Below are 21640 nucleotides of genomic sequence, written 5' to 3' on the forward strand. Positions count from 1 at the left end.
ACCTCGTGCTTGGTACACCAGGATCGACAATTATTTCACCGAGCTGGGCTTCACAAAGAGTGAAGCGGATGCGAACCTTTACCACATCATGGTAGAATGTTATATACCTAGGGGGGATAATATGGGGTACCAAGGGAGGTACCCAAGGTAATAATGTAATAATGGGATGGGCCATAGTAATAAATAAGGTGGTTAACCCATGTCATGTAAGGGACCACAAGTAGTTAATAATAATATAATGGGCCCATGGTATTAGTTGATGGTATGAGGGAACCATGGTAATGACCCATGGTATTGTATGTATGAGGCCTATATAGAGGCTAGAGACTCCACATGGGAGATAGAGAAGGATTATTGTATGAACAGGCATATGGCTTGTGGAGTGTTCTCCTTCCTTAAGGAGTGAATGTATGGTGTTGCCCTACCTTAAGGGTTTGATCTATAAAGAATCATTTCATATCATTTCTGGGTTTATTTGCATTATCTTATATTTTCATATCTGATCTATAATATTCTTGGGTTAGATCCACAACAATTGGTATCAGAGCTCTTTCTTGGGCACAAAAGTGGAGATTTTTTTTTATTTTTTGCAGGGTTTCAGGGGCGGCGACTTTGCAGGTCAGATCTGTACATTTTGGTGCAAGATCTGTAAAATATAATTACAAATCTGGATTCTTTGTGCAAAAATAGTCGAATTCAAAAAAAAAAATCAGTTGAATCGGAGTCCGGATGAAGGAGATATCATTGATCTAAAAATCAGTGGGGTTGCAGACAATTTTCAGGGCAGCGATTTTGCGGCGCAGATCTAGATGTCTTGGTACAAGATCTGCAAAATCTAATTACAGATCTGGATTCTTTAGGAAAAAATACCCAATTTCAAAAAAAAAATCAGTCGAATTGGAATCCGAATGAGGGAGATATCGCTAATTTAAAATCAGCTCTTTTTGCAGAAATTTTGGTGACGGCGGGAGAGTAGCAGGACAGATATGAAATTTCAAGTGCCTGGATCAAGATTTCTACCACATGGGCAGATGCAGAATGATTGTTCCATTTCTAAAAACAGGTTATAATAGAGATTCTAAGCAATATTGACGAAACTGTGACAATTTCAAATTTTCGCCAAGTGTGTGTTTTTTCAAAACTCTTTTCATGGCTTCTAGCAAGGTTCTATGTTTTACAGGAACAGATAATGGTCCTACTATTGAAGAATGCATAAAAGAACACAAGTTATTATGGACACCTCATTGGAGAAATTTTATAGTGTTTAATTTTAAAGATGAGGCAGCCACATGGTGGGGATTACTTAACCAAAAGAAGTGTTCCGACCTGCCCGATGAAGAATTTGAAAAATTACTTTTAGACAGATGGTTTCATGCCAGAAAAAAATATAAAGAGAAACATGTGGGGTTATTTCCTACTGGTATATCCTTATTGCAGGTTCATGGATTGATTCAGAAAGAAAAGATCATTGTTTCTATAAATCCTAGTTGCAAGCATAATCTCATAAATGTCAACTTGGCAAAAAAATTGCAAGTTCCAGCGAAACAAATTGAAAGTACACAGGTTGATGATGAGGTTGTTCAAATTTATAAGGATTTGAAACTTTCTATGGATAAATATGTGTTTCATAGTGATTTTTATGCTTCAGATATGGATAACATGGATGTTGTTTTGGGATACCCTTGGATGGAATTAGTGGGTACTATAAATATTAATGTGCAGAAGAAATTCCTGAAGCTCTGGTATAAAAAGAAGAAAATTACATTACAGGATATTTCCATTAATAAGCAGGTAGAGTCCAAGGAGGTTGAAGCAGAAGATGTTACAGGGACTGACATATCAGATGATGAGCAGTTGATGGTCGACAATCAAACACAAACAGAGGCTGAAGCCGAAAAGGTAACAGGTGCTGACACATCTGATGAGGGTTCAGTGGTTGAAGTAATATTGGAAGATAAGGCACCACATCAGGCACCACAACATGCACCAGATAACAGTCAGGCTCCAGTAAGGGGTGAATTAAAGAAAAAGACATCGTGGGTTAAAACTTCAACATATCATCACCCACATCACCCCGCAAGACAACCATCAAGATGGAAACCAAGTAGTCACATGACGGATAGCGAGGAGAGAAGATCCACCCACTACACATCAACACAGAAGAGTTGCCACGGTCAACTTCCATCTCAAGCAAGCGAGGCACCAGCGAGATCGAGGGTTCACCTTTCTCTTGGATGGCTAGATGCACGTGCATGGTATCAGTGGACTACTCTTTTGAGTAGATCTTATTATTTATGTTCTTCCCATGTTTCGGGGACAAAACACGCTTAGGGGGGTGGAATGTTATATACCTAGGGGGGATAATATGGGGTACCAAGGGAGGTACCCAAGGTAATAATGTAATAATGAGATGGGCCATAGTAATAAATAAGGTGGTTAACCCATGTCATGTAAGGGACCACAAGTAGTTAATAATAATATAATGGGCCCATGGTATTAGTTGATGGTATGAGGGAACCATGGTAATGACCCATGGTATTGTATGTATGAGGCCTATATAGAGGCTAGAGACTCCACATGGGAGATAGAGAAGGATTATTGTATGAACAGGCATATGGCTTGTGGAGTGTTCTCATTCCTTAAGGAGTGAATGTATGGTGTTGCCCTACCTTAAGGGTTTGATCTATAAAGAATCATTTCATATCATTTCTGGGTTTATTTGCATTATCTTATATTTTCATATCTGATCTATAATATTCTTGGGTTAGATCCACAACATAGAAGGTAAGCCATTGATCATTGTTCTTTATGTTGATGATCTGGTATTGACAGGTGATGATTAGTTGATTAAGTCTTGCAAGGAGGACCTTGAAATAGAGTTCGAGATGAAAGACATGGGTCTTATGCACTACTTTCTAGGCATGGAAGTGTGGCAGAAGGATGGGGAAGTGTTTGTGTCTCAAGACAAGTATGCCAATGAGATACTCAAGAGATTCCACATAGAGAAGTGCAAGCCCATGCAGACTCCTCTAGCAGGTAACTGGAGGAAGGAGGATGCTACTTCAGGTGAGGTAGTAGCTGCTACTGTTTATCGATAGCTTGTGGGTTCATTGATGTATTTAGTGAACACACGACCAGATTTGTGCTTTGCGGTGAACCAATTGAGTCAAGCTATGGTTTAGCCTACCAAGTTGTTTTGGAAGGCAGCGAAGCATGTGCTGAGATACCTCAGAAGCACATCTCAATATGGATTATGGTACAGACGGATAGAGGGAGTGAAGCTTCAGGGCTTCATAGATGCAAATTGGGCAGGGAGTCCATCAGATTAGAAGAGAACTTCAGGAGGAATTTTCAACCTTGGTTCAGCTGCAGTTTCTTGGTACAGTAGGAAACAGAGGTCAGTTTCACTTAGCTCAGCAGAGGTTGAATACATGGCTGCCAGTCCGCAGCATGTGAGACCATTTGGATGCGGAAAATTCTAGTCGGATCGTTTGATCAGAAGATGGATCCAACTGTGATCTATTGCGATAATCAGAGTTGTATCAAACTCTCTGAGAATCCAATATTTCATGACAGGTCCAAGCACATCGATATTCGATATCATCGTCTTCGAGAGTGTGTGGTGAAGAGGATTATGTTTTTGTTGTATGTTTCAACCGAGGAGCAGGATGCAGATATTTTAACTAAGGCATTGTCAAAATGCAAATTCGAGTTCCACAGAGACATGATTGGGGTGACAAATAATCCCTTTCTTGTTGAGAGGGAGTGTTGAAAATAGCAACAAAAAATGATAAATATAGAAGTGTTAAAAATAGCATTGCTATAAATAGCATTTCGAGATACATTCCAATTTTAGTTAGTCCCTGAACTAAAATTGAGAATTAAAATTCGAATTTGATCTTAGCAGCTGTTTGAAAAATAATTAATTAATTCATCTTGAGTTAATTAGTTGGAGAAAATCAAACATGAAGTCTATGTGAAGACATGCAACAGTTATCCCTTTGATTGAGGAAGTTATCCCTTAATTAAGGAGATCAGGATGAGTTGTACTTTGAGTTGTAATTAGTTAGCTTAGTTAACTGAGTTAAGTCCAGTTAGATTAGTTCCAATAGTTTGTGGAACTGATTGTGAGTTCAGTTATAACTGAATATTCTCTCACAAATAACTCATGCATGTCAGTTCAATCAGAGACCCAGTTGAGATCAGAGGATGGGACAGTGTACTATCAGTTGCAGGAATATTCCATTGAGGATATCTCTTGCATGCAGAAGGAATTCATTCCTTGGAGATTGCGTAGTTACTTCTAAGTTTGGTGAGTTGTGCGACAGGTAATTCACACAGGTGGCAGCGAGAGGACCCAGGAGAAACTGCGCAAGAAAATAGGAGACTTGGAGGACTGAGGGAAGACATATCTTGTGTCTATTCAGTCTATGAGCAGTAGTGAGGGATTGTACTAAGCCGTTGGATAGCTTGTGAGCTAAAGCTTTGTGTAATCATGAGATATTTCCACTTGTATGATAATACAAATAGCGGGGTTTTTAGCTGAGGTTTTCCCCAGATTATTCTTCTGTGTTAATGTGTGATTGATTTCTCATTCTCTGTTATATTTGTTCATTTGATCTTGCTCAAAATCGATTAAGCTTCTGCAAGTTTGTTTGTAGAAGTAGATCAAGTATTTTGCTTTAGTATATTGCATTATCAGGGGATGTACAGTGAGAAATTCTACAAAATTGAAATAATGATTAGTAACTATATTTAAATTTAATTATTAAACTCAAAAACAATAATATTTACAATATAACAAGATTCTTAACCATGAATATTCACACCCATTTTACCATGGATATTAATAACTTCAAAATAGGTTTTTTTACAATACCATTGGCCGATACCATGGCTTATCAATACCACATACCCAAAAACCATAACTCAATTAAAAAAAACAAAAAAAAATATAAATGTTTTATTTTAATTTAATTTTATACCAAATTCTAAATTTTAAATTATAACTTAATACTTACAATAAACATACAATATAACAAGATTCTTAACCATGGATATTATTAACTTGTAAATAGGCTTTGTTACAATACCATGGCTTATCAATACCACTTGCCCAAAAACCATAACTCATTTGTAGAGATTTTTTAACGTAATGTACTATTTAACATTTTGACTAAGTCAAATCACATAAAAGAAATAAATTAAATTAAATTAAAAGATTAATGTAATGTAAACATCCATAGAGATGTTTTAACGTAATGTCCTATTTAACATTTTGACTAAGTCAAATCACATAAAAAATTAAATTAAATTAAAAGATTAATGTAATGTAAACATTTTAACTCGGTCAAAATAAAATAAAATAAAATAATAAAAATAAAAATGGCCCATGGTATTGATCCATGATATAAATTAAATTAAATATGATATAAATTAAATTAAATAAAAAAATTAATGTAATATAAACATTTTAAATCGGTCAAAATAAAATAAAATAAAATAATAAAAATAAAAATGGCCCATGGTATTGAGAATCCATAATATTCATGTAGAATATAGCCTATTTAAAGGGGGATCCATCTTAACTCTAGATCTACCAAGCACTGAGAATGATCAAATCTCTTAATATGTAAACCTGTTTTAGAGTGAAAAGAGATTTGGTCCCTCTTGATAAATATAAAAGGACGTTATACAATATGGGTGTAAAGAGGTTTCCTGAAATTGCTTCTAACTTTATACAAAATCTCCACCTTCGATTGAAGTGAGTGCGCCATAAGGATGCCTGATCTTGGCTAGAGCCCTGGGGAATAAAGAGGAGATCATCTTGTAGAATTTAGATAATATTAAAAATAGTATTGCTTCCAAATTTAAATAGAAATTGTGGGAAAATAAAGAGTTGGAGGGAAAAAGGAAAGTGCAATATTATAAGGAGGTGATCAACAAAACCAAATTATCTCTCCGTCTTGACTAGCGTTAAGATGAAAATGAACATTTCCAAGATTAGAACTAATTCTCATGAGCTTCATAGTGAAACTAGGCATTGGTGAATTCTCAAAACACTATGGGAGGGTTGAAAAAACACCTTGGGATGAAAGAGTTTGTCACCAATCCTAAAAGGGTTGAAAATAAAAGCTACTTTCTCTTAGATTATCCATCTTATACTCACAGGAAAGGAGTTTGTCACCAATCCTAGAAGGGTTGAAATTAAAAACCACTCTCTTAGATTGTCCATCTTATACTCACATGAAAGAGTTTGCCACCAAACCTAGGAGGATTGAATCTTGTACTCACATTAAACCACTTTCTCTTAATTTGTCCATCTTATACTCAATTTCACTTTCTCTTAGGTTGTCCATCTTATAATCATATTAAAACACTTTTTATTAGTTTGTCCATGTTATACTCACATTCAATCCCCTTCAAACTTATAGGAATTACTATTCAAACATTCAAGATTATAGAAATTACTAGTCAAACGTTAGACACAGTCTAACATGTCTTCAAAGAATAGAACCCAGGTGGAGGGTGAATTAAACCCATTAGCTACCACTAAAGCTATTGTCCTTTGACAAACTTAACATTTTAACTCATCAAAACTATGGTGATGTGGGAACCTTTCTCTCACTTCTTTTTGAGCATATAAATAAAATGTTAAAGAATCATATTTAATCTATTACCTTCTTAAAGTCTGATAGACCATATAAGCCTTAGTGGACATTAATCATCATAGTGGCCATCATTATACATCTAAATGATAATTTCACTCCTTTTAATATTATTATAATAATACCATACATTTTTATTTTTATTTTCATATATAATAATTCAAAACCGGTGTAATTAATCTATTATAGCATAAAACGGAGAAAAAACACAAAGGAACAAAGAAAAACCACTCAACAAACAAATCCTTTACTCCTTTTCTTTCATAGAGATGCGACATGCAACTTCATCATGAAAATGTATTATACTTAATATTAACATGAAAATAAGTTTATATTATATTTCATATTAAAGTAAATTAATCTTATTAAATATGTAGGATTTTTTGATAATAACAAATTTAAAAAGAAATTGGGATAATAATTTTGATATTTTAAGAGAGGATGAAAATTGTTTTATGATTCAATTTTTTTATATGATAAATCCAAATACTTAAAATTCCTGCTCTATGGTATAACCAAATATTTCGTGAAACTAAATTGTTCTAGAATCGTTAGAACTCTTAATCCTTATTTTATATTATCTATTATTAGAAATTTATTTTATTTTCAAAATTATTAAATATTTAGAAAGTTCTAAGATATAAAAATTCTCATTTGCTATATGGTATAACCAAATATTTCGTGAAACTAAATTGTTCTAGAACCATTAGAACTCTCAATCCTTACTTTATGTTACCCATTATCAAAATTTATTTTAATTTTAAAATTATTAAATATTTAGAAAGTTCCAAGATATAAAAATTCTGACTTGCTGTATGTTATAACTAAATATTTCGTGAAATATCAAAATTTATTTTAATTTTAAAATTATTAAATATTTAGAAAGTTCCAAGATATAAAAATTCTCACTTGCTGTATGTTATAACTAAATATTTCGTGAAAATAAATTGTTCTAGAATCATTAGAACTCTCCATCCTTACTAAAATTATTAAATATTTAGAAAGTTCCAAGATGTAATAAGAGAGACCAAAATTTATTTTAATTTTTAAATTATTAAATATTTAGAAAGTTCCAAGAAGTAATAAAAATGAGAGAGAAAGAGAGATATTTCATGAACCTAATCCTTACTAAAATTATTAAATATTTAGAAAGTTCCAAGATGTAATAAAAATGAGAGAGAGAGAAAGAGAGAGAGAGAGAGTTTTTTAAGTAAAGGAGGGGGAGGGAGGGGGAGGGAGGGGGAGGGAGAGAGAGCAAGAGAGAGAGAGATTTTTTAAGTAAAGGAGGGAGAGGGAGGGGGAGAGAGGGGGAGAGGGAGAGACAGTTTTTAAGTAAAGGAGAGAGTCAGAGAGAGAGAGTTCCAAGATGTAATAAGAGAGAGAGAGAGAGAGAGTTTTTAAGTAAAGGGGGGAGAGGGAGAGGGAGGGAGAGAGGGAGAGGGAGCAAGAGAGAGAGAGATTTTTTAAGTAAAGGAGGGAGAGGTAGGGGGAGAGAGAGCGAGAGAGGGAGAGACAGTTTTTAAGTAAAGGAGAGAGTCAGAGAGAGAGTTCCAAGATGTAATAAGAGAGAGAGAGAGAGAGAGAGAGAGTTTTTAAGTAAAGGAGGGAGAGGGAGCGGGAGGCAGAGAGAGAGACAAAGTTTTTAAGTAAAGGAGGGAGAGGGGGAGAGAGAGAGAAAGAGAAAGAGAGACAGATTTTAAGTAAATGGGGGGGGGGGGGGAGAGAAAGAGGGAGAATATTATCACTAACTCGTCAATAATAATCTAAGAATTATCACTAACTCGCCGATAATAATCTAACTTGCTAAAACATGGCCATATGAGAACCAAATTTGTCTCATATTTCAGTTTTTAAATAATGTATATGATTTCATTTTCTTATGATTATATATATATATATATATATATATATATATATATATATATATATATATATATATAAACAAGAAATGAGAATAAGTTTGTATTAAAAATCAATGAGCATAAAGCTCAATTAAGTTGCATCATACCAAAAATATTGATATATGAAGTGTAATCCTCTGGTCCTTCTATATAGCTTCAACCATCTACTATATATATTACATTCTTCTTCTAGGCTAATTAAATAGTAATCCTTATTATTCCAGTTGTATATTCACAAAAATCTATGTAGCATAAAACAAAATTGACAAGACATAACAAGCAATATTTAGGTATTGGGAGACTTCTCTTATGCATTGCTTTTGTTAATAAACAACTCCCCTTTTCCTATCTCTAATCTAATCATAAGCTCCTCTAGCTGTGATCCAGGTGAAAACTGTGGCCACCCTCCTATTCCACCTAGACCTTTAGTCGGTTTCATCAGTTTCCTTTATTATAGCAGCATTTACTATTTTTATTAGTTTTTCGAGTCTTGGACTTCCGGAGTTGTTTTGACCCCCTAAATGGAATTTTTTGAGGTCTGTAGTAGGCCCATATCCATAAGTAGGGGCATGCTACAAATCATATAGTACTCAAAGAGATATTTCTAACAAGGTATCGTACATGCCAAACGGAGATCACATGACCAAGTTATGACCCCAGGAAGCTGGCTTCACAACTAACCCCAACGGGGCCCACAAACTCTTGGTGTTCCATCTCCTAGGGTCAAGGTTTTGTTTGTTTAGTATTTCCCCCTATTGTTCAATAATAAAAAGGCTATTGAGTCTCATTGTAACATAGTTCAGAGGCACGTAGCTGCCACATCGCTACTCAAAGATAAGCTACCATCACCCGAGCTAGTCTCTCTCCATTCTGTGTGTAAGAATATTTCAGTTCTTTGATATTGATGAAATGAAGTTTTATTTCTACTACATCTTTCTCTTCATGTTTATATCTATATTCTGTTGTGTTTTTGCATAAGTTTGGATCAGTGGTATCAGAGCGATATTCTCTTTCTTTGTTTTTCTTTGCATGTCCCCAACGAGGTCAGGGTATAAGGAGTTAGGGCTCAAACTGGTTTAACCTTTGCAAGACCAACCTTGCAAATCCCAACGGCCTCCCATGGAAGAAGGAAAGAAAGATGATGGAGTAGGAGATCCTTTCAAAATATTGCTCGAAGAAGCCCTTGAGTGACAAAGGAACGCGATGATGGACAACTTTGCCTAGATCCTTCGGCGGTTACCCACAGGCGACACACCTTCATCCAACAACCACTCTAGAGGCGCCACTCCCTCCCTTTAAGGTACAAGTCAACTTTGACATCCCCATATTTGAAATCTAGATAGATGCGGATGTCATAGATAAATGGTTAAATATGTTAGAAGGATATTTTTCAGTTCATGATTTTTCGAATCAGAAAAAGATTACTTTTTCACTCCTCAAAGCCAACCCCCACGTCAAGGACTAGTGGAAAACCTACTTTGAATAGAGGTATGAGAGGGAACCCTCACTATTTTCAGCCGCACCCACTTAGAATTCTTTCTGATATGCTAGCAAGGAGCAGTATTACCTTGTTGGGAGCTATGAAGATAAATACATAAAGTGGACCACACTGTGGTAGGGAAGGGACCAACACGTGTCAGAGTTCATAAATACTTTTCATACCCTTTGCACAAAGTTGGGTATCAAGAATTTTGAGTGGTATTTGGTATTAAAGTATCGCGATTATCTACACAAGTACATCTAGAACAAGATGGAGTTCCTGGACATACTGTCGCTCGACGTCGCCTATCGATACGCTGTCAATCTTGAGCAAAAATTTAAACGGAAGAAGTGAGACTTTGGATCCACAAATCCACAGCAAAGGAAAGGCACCCCCAAACCACAAAACAAAGGAAAAATCCAAGACGGGGCGACCTAGGACAACCCGCAGAATCTGTAAGAAAATAACAACACCAAGAAGACAAAGAAGGACATAAGAAACTGGTGTGAGTTCCATAAGAACCCCACTCACAACACAAGTGAGTGTCGAGCCAAGCAGTGACTAGTGGCCAAGATGAAGGCTTGCAAATAAGATGCATGTTTCAACTTTGAGTCAGAACCCGACAAGGGGAATGATAAAGGGAAGAATATTATTTATGCGGAGCCCAGTGCCACCATTGCCACCACCAACATCCATAATATTGAGCCCAAAGATCCAGAGGAGGGGGAGAATCTGTTCCACTCACAGATGTGGGTGAAGGGTTCTTCGTTGTAGTTCATTGTCAATAGCGGGAGCCAAAAGAACCTCATTTCAATAGAGCTCGTGAAGTAGTTGGGCCTACCGACCACACCACACCCACATCTATACATCATCGGGTGGCTTCACTAAGGACAAGATCTCTACATTAACTAGTAATTCCACCTTCCCTATAGCATCAAGCCCTTCACAGATGAGGTACTGTGTGACGTTTCTCCTCTTCAAGTTTGTGATGTATTATTAGGCCAACCATACTTGTGGAAACTTCATGTTGTGTATGAGTCTAGGCCTCACACGGTTATTATTTCTTTGGGCAATAAGCTATATAGGATAATGGAGGTAGCACCGCCTATTGCCATCTTTTTGATCTCTACGAAGTAATGCAGTAAGATCATTTCCCAGACCGAGAAATTTATCTTCCTTATGAATCACCCTCATGGCAAGAAGAATATTGTGGCCACATTCTTGGCCTCTAGACATGGCTCCTCTACATGACAAAAATAGATGGACAAGGTCATGGAGGAGTACAGGAGCATCTTCACCTCACCCACAGGTTACCCCTAAACTGTCAGGTCAAACACTCCATTGATCTAACCCCCGGCGTTCCAATACCCAACAGACCAATCTACTGATGCTCTGTTATGGAGAATGATGAAATCAAGAGGAAAATTCAAGAGCTGTTGCAGAAAGGGCACATTAGGCCAATTTCATCACCTTGTGGGAGCATGATCTTGTTAGTACAGAAGATGGACGAGACCTGGAGACTCTGTATTGACTATCGGGTGCTGAATAAGATCACCGTCTGGAATAGGTATCAAATCCCACATATTGATGACCTTCTATACCATCTCAAGGCAGCCAACTATTTCAGCAAGATTTCCTTGAAGTCTAGTTATCATCGGGTACCAATCAAACTCTCCAATGTGTGGAAAACTGCCTTCAAATCCAAGGACAGCCTTTAAAAATGGTTGGTCATGCCTTTCAGGTTCACAAATTCCCCTGCAACCTTCATGAGGCTGATGGATGAAATCTTGCAGCCCCTTCACCAACTCATTCATGTTAGTGTATTTGGATGACATCTTGATCTTCAACCAAAGTTTGGAAGAGCACCTCCACAATATTTGATAGGTCCTCCAAACTCTATGTCAACACAAGTTGTGTGCCAATTTGGAGAAATGAACTTTGGGTATGACCCATGCTCAATATCTGGGGTACATCATTGATGAGCGGGGTGTACATGTGGACCCAACCAAGATACAAGTTATTCAAGATTAGCCAGCCCCAACCACTCTAACAGAGCTCTGCAACCTTCTAGGCCTTACCAATTTCTATCGCAGGTTCGTGTTGGGTTTCTCTCATATCATTTGGACTTTGAGTCAAGTCACCAAGGACGGAGCAAAAGAAAATTTCTTTTGGTCTAAATACCAACAGAAGGCATTTTCCGGGTTGAAGCATCACCTTTTCTCTACACCCGTGCTCACATTACCAGACCTGCAACAACAATTTGAGATTGAGACAGATGCCTCTGACTATGCTATTGGTGTAGTTCTTACTCAACAAGGGCATCCGATAGAATATTGTAATGAGACACTTTCAGACACAATCTGAAAGTATCCCACCTATGACAAAGATATGTATTCCATTGTGCAGGTATGTCGACAATGGAAGAATTACATTATGGGAAAGGAACAATCATCCACACAAACCACCAACCATTGCAGTTCATACATACATAAGGAAAGTTGCATAGCAATCACCATTTGAAATGGTCCACATACCTGCAACAGTTCCATTTGAACATTAAGTACAAGAATGGAAACACCAATAATGTTGCAGACTACCTCAACCGACCGTTGGTCATGACGCTAACCACTATGCTCAACTCTTGTGGAAATGAGACTTCATAATGGCTGCATCTTTACAAGAGTGATCCATAATTTGACACCACATACCAGATGCTCCTAGAAGGTAAGAAAATTCCATAATTTCACCTCCAAGACACATTGTTATTCCACTTAGGACACCTCTGTGTTCCCTCAAGCGAGCGTGCCAGGATTATTTGGGAGGTGAACTACAATCGGGTCGTTGGAAATTTTGGGGTAGAGAAGATAGTGGCAGTGTTGTAGAAGTATTTTTGTTGGCAAAACCTTTGACATGATGTTGGGAAGTACATCATATCCTTCACTTCCTATGCCATTTATAAACCTACAATAAAGAAGAAAGGATTGTATACTCCCCTTCCTACTCCTAGCCAACCTTGGGAATCCATATCCATGGATTACATGTCGGGCCTTCCTTCTACCAAGCATGGCAACAACTGTTTTTTCATGGTCATCGACAGATTCTCTAAGATGGCCATTCTGGCAGCCTGCAAGAAGAGTATCATAGTAGAAGGGACTTTCAATCTCTTCTTTGAACAAGTATGGGTACACTTCGGGATCCCATAGTCCATTATCTTAGATCAGGATAGTCGGTTCCTAATTGCATTCTAGTTAATCCTCTAGTCATTGTTGGATACCAAGCTCACTAAGTCCATGACCTTTCACCCCTAAATTGATGGCCAAATAGAGTTCATCAACAGGATGATCTTGCACATCCTGCGCATGTACAATTTGAAGCACCCACACACATGGGATTGGATCCTCCCCTTTGTCCAACGTAGCTACAACAGGGTTCTCCACTGCTCAACTGGCCATAGCCCCTTTTAGGTAGGACTGAGATTCTAACCACTATGCCCCATTGATGTTTCCATACCATTTGCAACTACTCAGGAAGATTCAAATCATTTCTAGTCTGATGTTGACAAGGCTAATAGCTTCATTGAGAACATTAAACACATCTTCCGGCGAGTCCATAATATATTGGACGGAACAAATGCTAAGTACAATCAACGTCATGATCAACATTGAGTGCCACACAAGTTCCAAGCGGGTGATAAAGTTTGGTTACATTTACAGAAGGAGTGCCTCGTTGGGCCCCACCACAAGCTTCACCCGCTCTGATATGCACCTTACGCCATCACTAAGGTTGTAGGGGACAATGCTTTCAAGCTCAACATTCCACCTTTCCTTGGCTTTCACCCAGTATTCAATGTAGACCGACTACGACCATACTCTCCCCCATTATTGGACACATTTGACGTTGCTGAGAAAGTGACACCAACCGAGCTCAACCCAAGATATGTTGAATAGGACACCACATATAGGATCATGGAAACAAATATCAAGAACACTCTCCAACAGAGGATCCAACTATATCGAGTTGTTAAAGCAGACCAACTCCTTCACCAGGGAAAGTGGCTCGCTAGGGACAAGGTTCAACATAAATTCCCCCACCTCATGGAGGCTTTGTACGCAACGGGTATCATTGCTTCCTAAGGGGGGAGGATTGATCCAGTTGGATATGAGTGGCCACCCACCTATTCCACCTAGACTTCCAGTCAGTTTCGTAATTTTCCTTGATTATAACAACGTTTATGTTTTTTAGCAGTTTTTCGGGCCTTGAACTTCAGGTGTTGTTTTGACCCCCTAAACAACATTTTTTCTTAGGTACGCAACCATAGGTAGGGGCCTATCATAAATCCTGTATTACTTGGAGAGATCTTTCTAATGAGGTATCATACATGCCAAACGAAGATCATATGACCAAGTTACGACCTTGAGAAGTTGGCTTCCCAAAAACGATGCCCACAAACTCTTAGTGTTCCATCTCCTAGGGTTAAGGTTTTGGTTGTTTAGAATTTCCCCTTGTTGTTCAATAATAAAAGGGCCCTTGAGGCTCATTGTAACACAGTTTAGAGACATATAGCTGCCACATCTCTTCTCAGAGATAAGCTACCATCGCCCGAAATAGCCTTTCACTATTTTGTATGTAAGCATATTTTAGTTCTTTGATATTAATGAAATGAAGTTTTATTTATGTTGTATCTCTATGTTCATGTTTATATCTATATTATGTTGCATTCCTGCATAAGTTTGGATCAAGATGGGATCTTAGATAGACCAATTCATCTTTAATCATTTGCAGATGGGTCTAAATAGACTGCATATTATCCATTATCCGAGTGATTTTCTGATGCATGGTGTTAAGAGTGGAATCCACCCAATTTCTACACTCACTCTAAGCCATGAAGTCTAAGTTCCCCACTATCCAATGTAGGTGTAGTCCTGAGAGATGGAATGATTGGAATTTCCAAATGGATTCAATTGAAATGAAAATTATATTTTCATTTCTACTAGTTCCTAAAGTTAGAAAGGAAATAAGAAGAATAATAACACAACCAATTCTTACATTCATTGAATTTTTGAAATCAAATACAAAAGGAGCTAGCAACAACCTGATTTTAAGCAAACTCAACCTGTAAACAAGCATGCCCAATAACCAACCAATATACGCTAAATCCCTGCCAAAATGCCATGACCTATTGACTGCCAGAATAGGAACAATCACAGGTTCCAAAAGGAATATAAAAAATCACAGAGAGTCCATAACACAAAGTCTACAAAAAAAAACTTTACACCACAACTCCTTAGTAACACCAGTTTCTAAAACCCACAACAAATTGAGGGCCAAAAATCCAAATGAAGCATACCAATTCAACAATCTCTGGGGAAAACCATTGATACATATACCCATCAACTACCAAGCTACAAATCAAAATGGACATACACACAACCAACACGAAGAGCTATGATGTAACACATGAAGGGAAACCTTTCTTATAATAATATCTTTTTATATAAAATTTTGTGAATAATTATTATCTTTTCATATTAAAATTATTATCATAATATTTTACTTTTACTTTTGCATGTAATTTATTATATTCAGATAATATATGTTGACAATAAAAAAAAATTCATGTTTTCTTTTCCTATTTTTTTATTGTTTTTATTTTTATTTTGGTAAAGTTTTTTTTCATTTCCTTAAATAAGAGGTTTACATTCAATTCTTATGGCTCTTGTTTTGGCCTGCCATTAGGAAAACAAGACCATATACAAAACTTAAGTTGTTTCCAAATTACAAAGGAAAGAGCACTAATAAAGAGATTTTAAAGCCATAATGCTATGACTAGCCATTGGACCTCCTAGGATAATTTTAAACAAAAAACTCCAAGATTAAACCATAAAAATATTGAAAACAAAGTAACTAAAAGATATTAAAAAAGATTTATCCCAATTGGTGGCTTCAATTGGAATGGGCTCTTTGTTGCTACCCGGGGAGCAACTAGGATCAGGAGGAATTCCCATGTTCTTCTTGAGATAACCAAGCCTTCAATCCATTGCTATCATGTGCCTCTATGTTTGATTCAAGGTTAGTAGGATGTCCTCATTAATTTCATTTCTTTCCACAAATACTTTTTCAAGGAGTAATTTTAGGTTCCAATAAATGTCAACAATGTACATATATTGATTGTAATGGCCTTTGGTATGTCCTACCTTCGGGATCCAATCCACCACCTTTGCCAAAACATTTATGTCCATGAGAGTGTGTGTCTACCGCTAATTCCCTCTCTGCTTGGGTGATTTCCTCTTGAGCTAGTTGGGGGGTGAGCTCCTTATATTTAGTATTTTGAGCTCTCAACACTCACTTGTTCCCTTAAGCACTCGCTTTCCTAATAATATGTTGTATCTTAACACACCATAGCTCTCTATTGAGGCATGGTGTGCACCGATTGAAAAATGTGTACCAATGAGCTAACAAATTGCAACCTTAACATATAATTTACCACTAAATGGATACTAGAGAGTTGAGTGGGACCAAGAGGTACCAAATCTCTTGTCTTGAATTACCAACCATGCAGGGTCTATTGAGAATCCTACTCATCGAGAAGGGCCAACTAACCCAACAATTTCTTGGGAGGAAAAAAAACATAATAAATGCAAAAATAAAACCATTAGAAATGTGCACAGAGGAGGGGAGAGAAAATTCCATCCCATGCTATCTTAAGCTGCAACCACATGGAGGCAACTTTCCCATGAACGAATAAATTAACATTAACTATAGAAACTTTTGGTGGAATAGAAATTTCCTTCTTGAACCAATGTTATTAGCTTGAAATTTTTGGATTAGCCTAGAGTAAGCCTGAGCCATGGGGATGGTGAGGTAAACAACCCAAACTTGACGACTTATCCTTTATGTCCTCCCGAGAGAAGCTCTAGTATCCAAAAACACCTTCTTAAGAACCAGCTAAATATAGGAGAGGTTTGACCTTCACCTACTGCAAAATGATTAATAAGAAAAACTAGACTCTGGAGAGCTTAAGGTCTCCCATATTAGAAATAATGCGCCATGAACAAGACTTTTTCCAAGCACAAGATGAGTTTTTTCTTTTGATATTGAAATTTGAGACCATGTTCCTTCCTCTTAGTACCAATTGAATCCATATTTAGCGTGAGGATGTAGCTTAGAAAGATCACTTGCTGGCTTGGTACCACCTTCATTTACCTTTCTGAATTTTCCCATGCCCTCTAGTATCATCCTCTCCATATAGAAATTATAAAAATTAATTGAATATATCTTTGAGTGGTGGAACATAATGTTGGTTAGTACACTCTACATGACAAGTGACATGTTTTTTTATGGTGGTGTGCTGCCACATCTCACTGGCATGTGGGTTGGTGGAATGGTGGAAGCACGCCTCCCCCATCCTCTCTTCTCAAGCACCCCATATGATGAGTTTATGTATTTATGGGTTGAGATCCAACACTCTTGTTTGAGGGGAGAGTCTATGAAAGAATGCTAAGGGGTGGAGATAATATTTGCCTAAGATGAGCATCCTTCATTTCCTATGTTGTCAACTATTTTATCTCTCATCCTTCAAACGTGAGTGGGGATCATTGTAGGAATGGTAGTTAAAAGAGTGAAAAATCTATTTGCAAGGCTTTCATGTATCCATTTGTGGAAATCTTGCTCAAATAAGTGTTGTTAATAATTTTCTCGATCACATTTATGACTATCTGTTAATCCCCTTCCACTATTAGCTTGGTGAGGCCTTGTGCTTAAGCAATCCTTGTTCCTTTTTCCATTACCTTTAGCTCAGTAGAAATATTTCTACTATTTCCTATGGGTCCATAGTAGATATAAAGAGTATTTATTGAGTGATACTTGAAGATTCTACTAAATCCTACTAGGTCAAGGTTTCCTTTTGAGGCCGTATCAAAATTAAAATTGAGGAAGTTTTGGGGTGGAGGGATCCACTTGGAGGGGTCAAGAGGGGAGATGGGGGAAGAAATTGAGGAAGAATATGTTCCAGGATTTAAGTTTCAATCATGGATTATAGAGGCACATTCTCCCAAGGATTTCCAACCCTAATTCATCCAGGTCTACACTACAATAGATTCATGAACATTCCTTTGGATAAGGAGTCAAATATTATTTTGAGGAAGAGAACTTTTATGAAATATGTGGTGAATAATTTCTTTCTACATAGCCTAGAGAAGAAAACATGGCGGAAAAATCCAAATCCTATTTTAAATGGGGATATGAAAGACATGATATCCAACTTTTAATGGTTTGAGGGATGCTTGAGGGATCACAGTTTGAGTGCCTCATACTTGTCTCTAAAATTTTCCAAATATGATTAGTATAAGAGCATCCACTGAATAAGTGTTCCAAGTTCTTAGATTCAAGGAGGTAGAGATAGCATGTAGAGGGTCTAGCATGTTTACGCTTTTGTATTTCATCGCAAGTCAGTGTTTTTACTTACACTAGGATCCATATGAATAATGATACTTTTGGTCATAATTTTCTCTTCCATATGTTTCTCTAGATGGAAGATTTTTGGATCTCTTTGAAACTTGCTTCTAAGATTTTAGATTATCTTATGGAGAAGGTACCACTTGAACCATATCCCCATCTTAGTTTGTCCACTTGAGTGGAAGTTGGGATGCACCTTTCTTCAATCTTTTTCTAGAATTGTATCCATATTTGATTACTGGGTTTGGGTTTCCAATCCTCCCATATCAACCATTATATCCATGTGGAGAGGGTATTGGGGTCAACCTAATAACCTCTAAATTTATGCGAGCCTTGAGTCATCATATTGAGTCAAAGAGTGTTTAAATAAATTTGATCTTGGAGCTTGGGTAGTTGTTTCCATGAGTCATCCCAAATTGGAGTTGTTTGACCATCTCAATTTTCCCACAAGTAATGTTGTTGTTTTATGTGCATGCCCCTTTTCTCTAAATTCCATATACATGATCTTTTCTAATTAAAAGGGGTTTTGATGAGTTGTTGTATTGGGATATTTATTGCATATTTTTGGAGTCAGATGTGCTTCCATAAGTCTTTCCCCCTACATCCATCACCACCAAATATTGTCTCATAAAATTATGGCTAAGGTTGATGGATCCCTTAAATTGAGCCCTCTAAGATTGGGTCTACAGAGCTTTTTCCAAGCCACCATGGACCATATTTTCTCCATTTTGGCCCTAGACCAAAGAAAGAAATGTTGCAGGCTTTGAATAGAGTTGAGAATGGAAGAGAGAACCATGAGATTTGAGCAGAGATAAATTGGAATAACTTGAAGTACATAAGGAGAAAAAATATTTCAACTATATTGAGACAACGGAAATTCTAGTAGGCCATATTTCTAGTAATTTTTTTGATGAGATATTCACATAAGTCATGCTTGAGAGAATTTTCCACGAGTAGAGCTCCTACATTTTTTGAAGGAAACTTGCTAATCTAGAAACCTATCATCCTAGTGATGTGGCTCTGCACAACCAGTGGAGTGTTAAAGAAAAGGATCTGAGATTTACAGTTATTGATTTCCATACATGAGGAGAGGAAGAAGTTCTACAAAAATTGAGATAAATCCCTACCCTCTTGAATCATTTTGACTCCCATGCACATGGTGTTGTCCAAAAACTACTGGTGAGATAATGGGGATCCTTCCCAAAGAGATGAAGGGCCTTCATATTTTTGTTTGAGATCACTACTTTGAGAACTCTTCCCAATCCTTCCGTAGCTAATATGAAGAGGAAATGGGAGAGAGGGTCTCCTTGGAGAATGCCCCAAGATATAGGGAAGGGTTTAGTGGGAGATCCATTTAGAAGTATAGAAAAGAAGGTTGAGGAAATAAGAGATTTTATCGAGTGGATCCATTCATTGTCAAAACCAAATGCATGAAGGAATTAGAAAAGATAATCCCAATTGAGTTTTTCAATGGCTTTGGAAAGATTCAATTTAAGAAATATGCATGAATTTCTATATATTTTTGAGTGAATGGTTTTATGGGCTATCATACTATTGTCCATAATTTGTGGCCCTTCAACATAACCTAATTTCTCAATTGAGATGAGATGAGAGAGGATAGGTTTGAGGCAATTGGAAATGATATTGGTGATCACTTTATAAATGATGTTGAAAAGGGAAATATGAAGGAATATATTGGGTTCCTCCACCTTGTATTTATTGGGGACTAAGGTGAATAAGTTGGCATTAATATCTCTTAGCATGGTTCAAGAATTTCATGATTCTTCCACCACTTGTCATAAATCATTGTCGATTATCGTCCAACAAGATTGGGAAAAAAATACGAAGTACGGTAGTTTGAGCCTGGGGCCATATGTTTGGGCATGGATTTAATAATTTATTCCACTTCATTAATGGTGATGTCTTACAAGAGGGCTTTTCACTAGTGACTAGTGATGGGATATGTCGGACAATTATTTGTATGGCCACATCCCATTGAGGCTTGGGGTTCAATAAGAGATCTTTATAAAATCAAACCAGCTCTTGCGCCACATCCTCATGCTCCTAAAATTTGGTTCCTTTCTAATTCTTTAAGGAGTATATGCATCGAATTATGGAAGAAGGTTGTGCTTCTATCCCCTTACTTTAACCAATAGATTCAAGGTTTTTCCACTAGTCATTCCTCAAGTTGGGTGAGGATTTTGACTTCCTCCTTTATTAATTCATCTGACCTACCCTGTTTTATAGATTCTTGTGAGTGTTTTCCATTTAGGCTTCTAAGTCCTATTTATCTTGGAGTATATCCTTGAATTTCTCTTTGTTCCAAGATTTAAGATGAATTTTGAGGTGTTTTAATTTTTTCTACAAATGATACATGGATGTGCCCTCTATGTCTTTCACTTCATCCCACCATTCCTTGACATTTTTGTGAATTGTCGAGAGTTAGATCCAAAATATTTCTAAGCATAATGACCAATGTTTTGGTCGAGATTTGATATCTATGTCTATCTTAATCAACCAATGATCTAATCCATGACTTGGAAAGATAGAATCTTCAATGAATATATCCCTAAACATTATATTCTTTGAGATGAGATATCTATCAAATATGGAGGCTATTTTTTCCGAGCACCCCCTACGATTACTCTAGGTGTGGATGTTGTTGATGTCTCTAAATATAGTAGATGGGAAGAATCCATTAAGTCATGAAATATAGTAATTTTCACCTCTAATTTTCTAATGCCCCCTTTTCTTCCTTATGGGATTTGATCAAGTTGAAATCTATGCCTAGAATTGAATGATTTAGGGTGATTAAAGGATTGATATGCTTGAGAAAATTGAGGAATTTAACTTTGTCTCAAAGTAACGTAGGACCATACACATTTAAGAGGAAGTAAACTTCTGAAGACACAATGAGCTGAAATTGGATGTTTAAGATTTTGAAAGAGGTGAACATGTTCAGAAAGAAGACTTATTAAGAGTTCCAAATGATGGATAAACCATCATATTGAACTTGAACATCGATGGCTATGGATTGTAGCCTCATCCCCATTTATATGTTATTTGATTTATAAATTTTCACGAAGTTTTAGTTTCTTGGATCCCATTTCTCTTTTAGAAGCCTCCTTTTTCCTTTA

Source organism: Pinus tabuliformis, chromosome 8 (assembly GCF_031772625.1).
Source record: "Pinus tabuliformis cultivar Carrire ecotype Pingquan chromosome 8, CPIR1, whole genome shotgun sequence".
NCBI lineage: Eukaryota > Viridiplantae > Streptophyta > Pinopsida > Pinales > Pinaceae > Pinus > Pinus tabuliformis.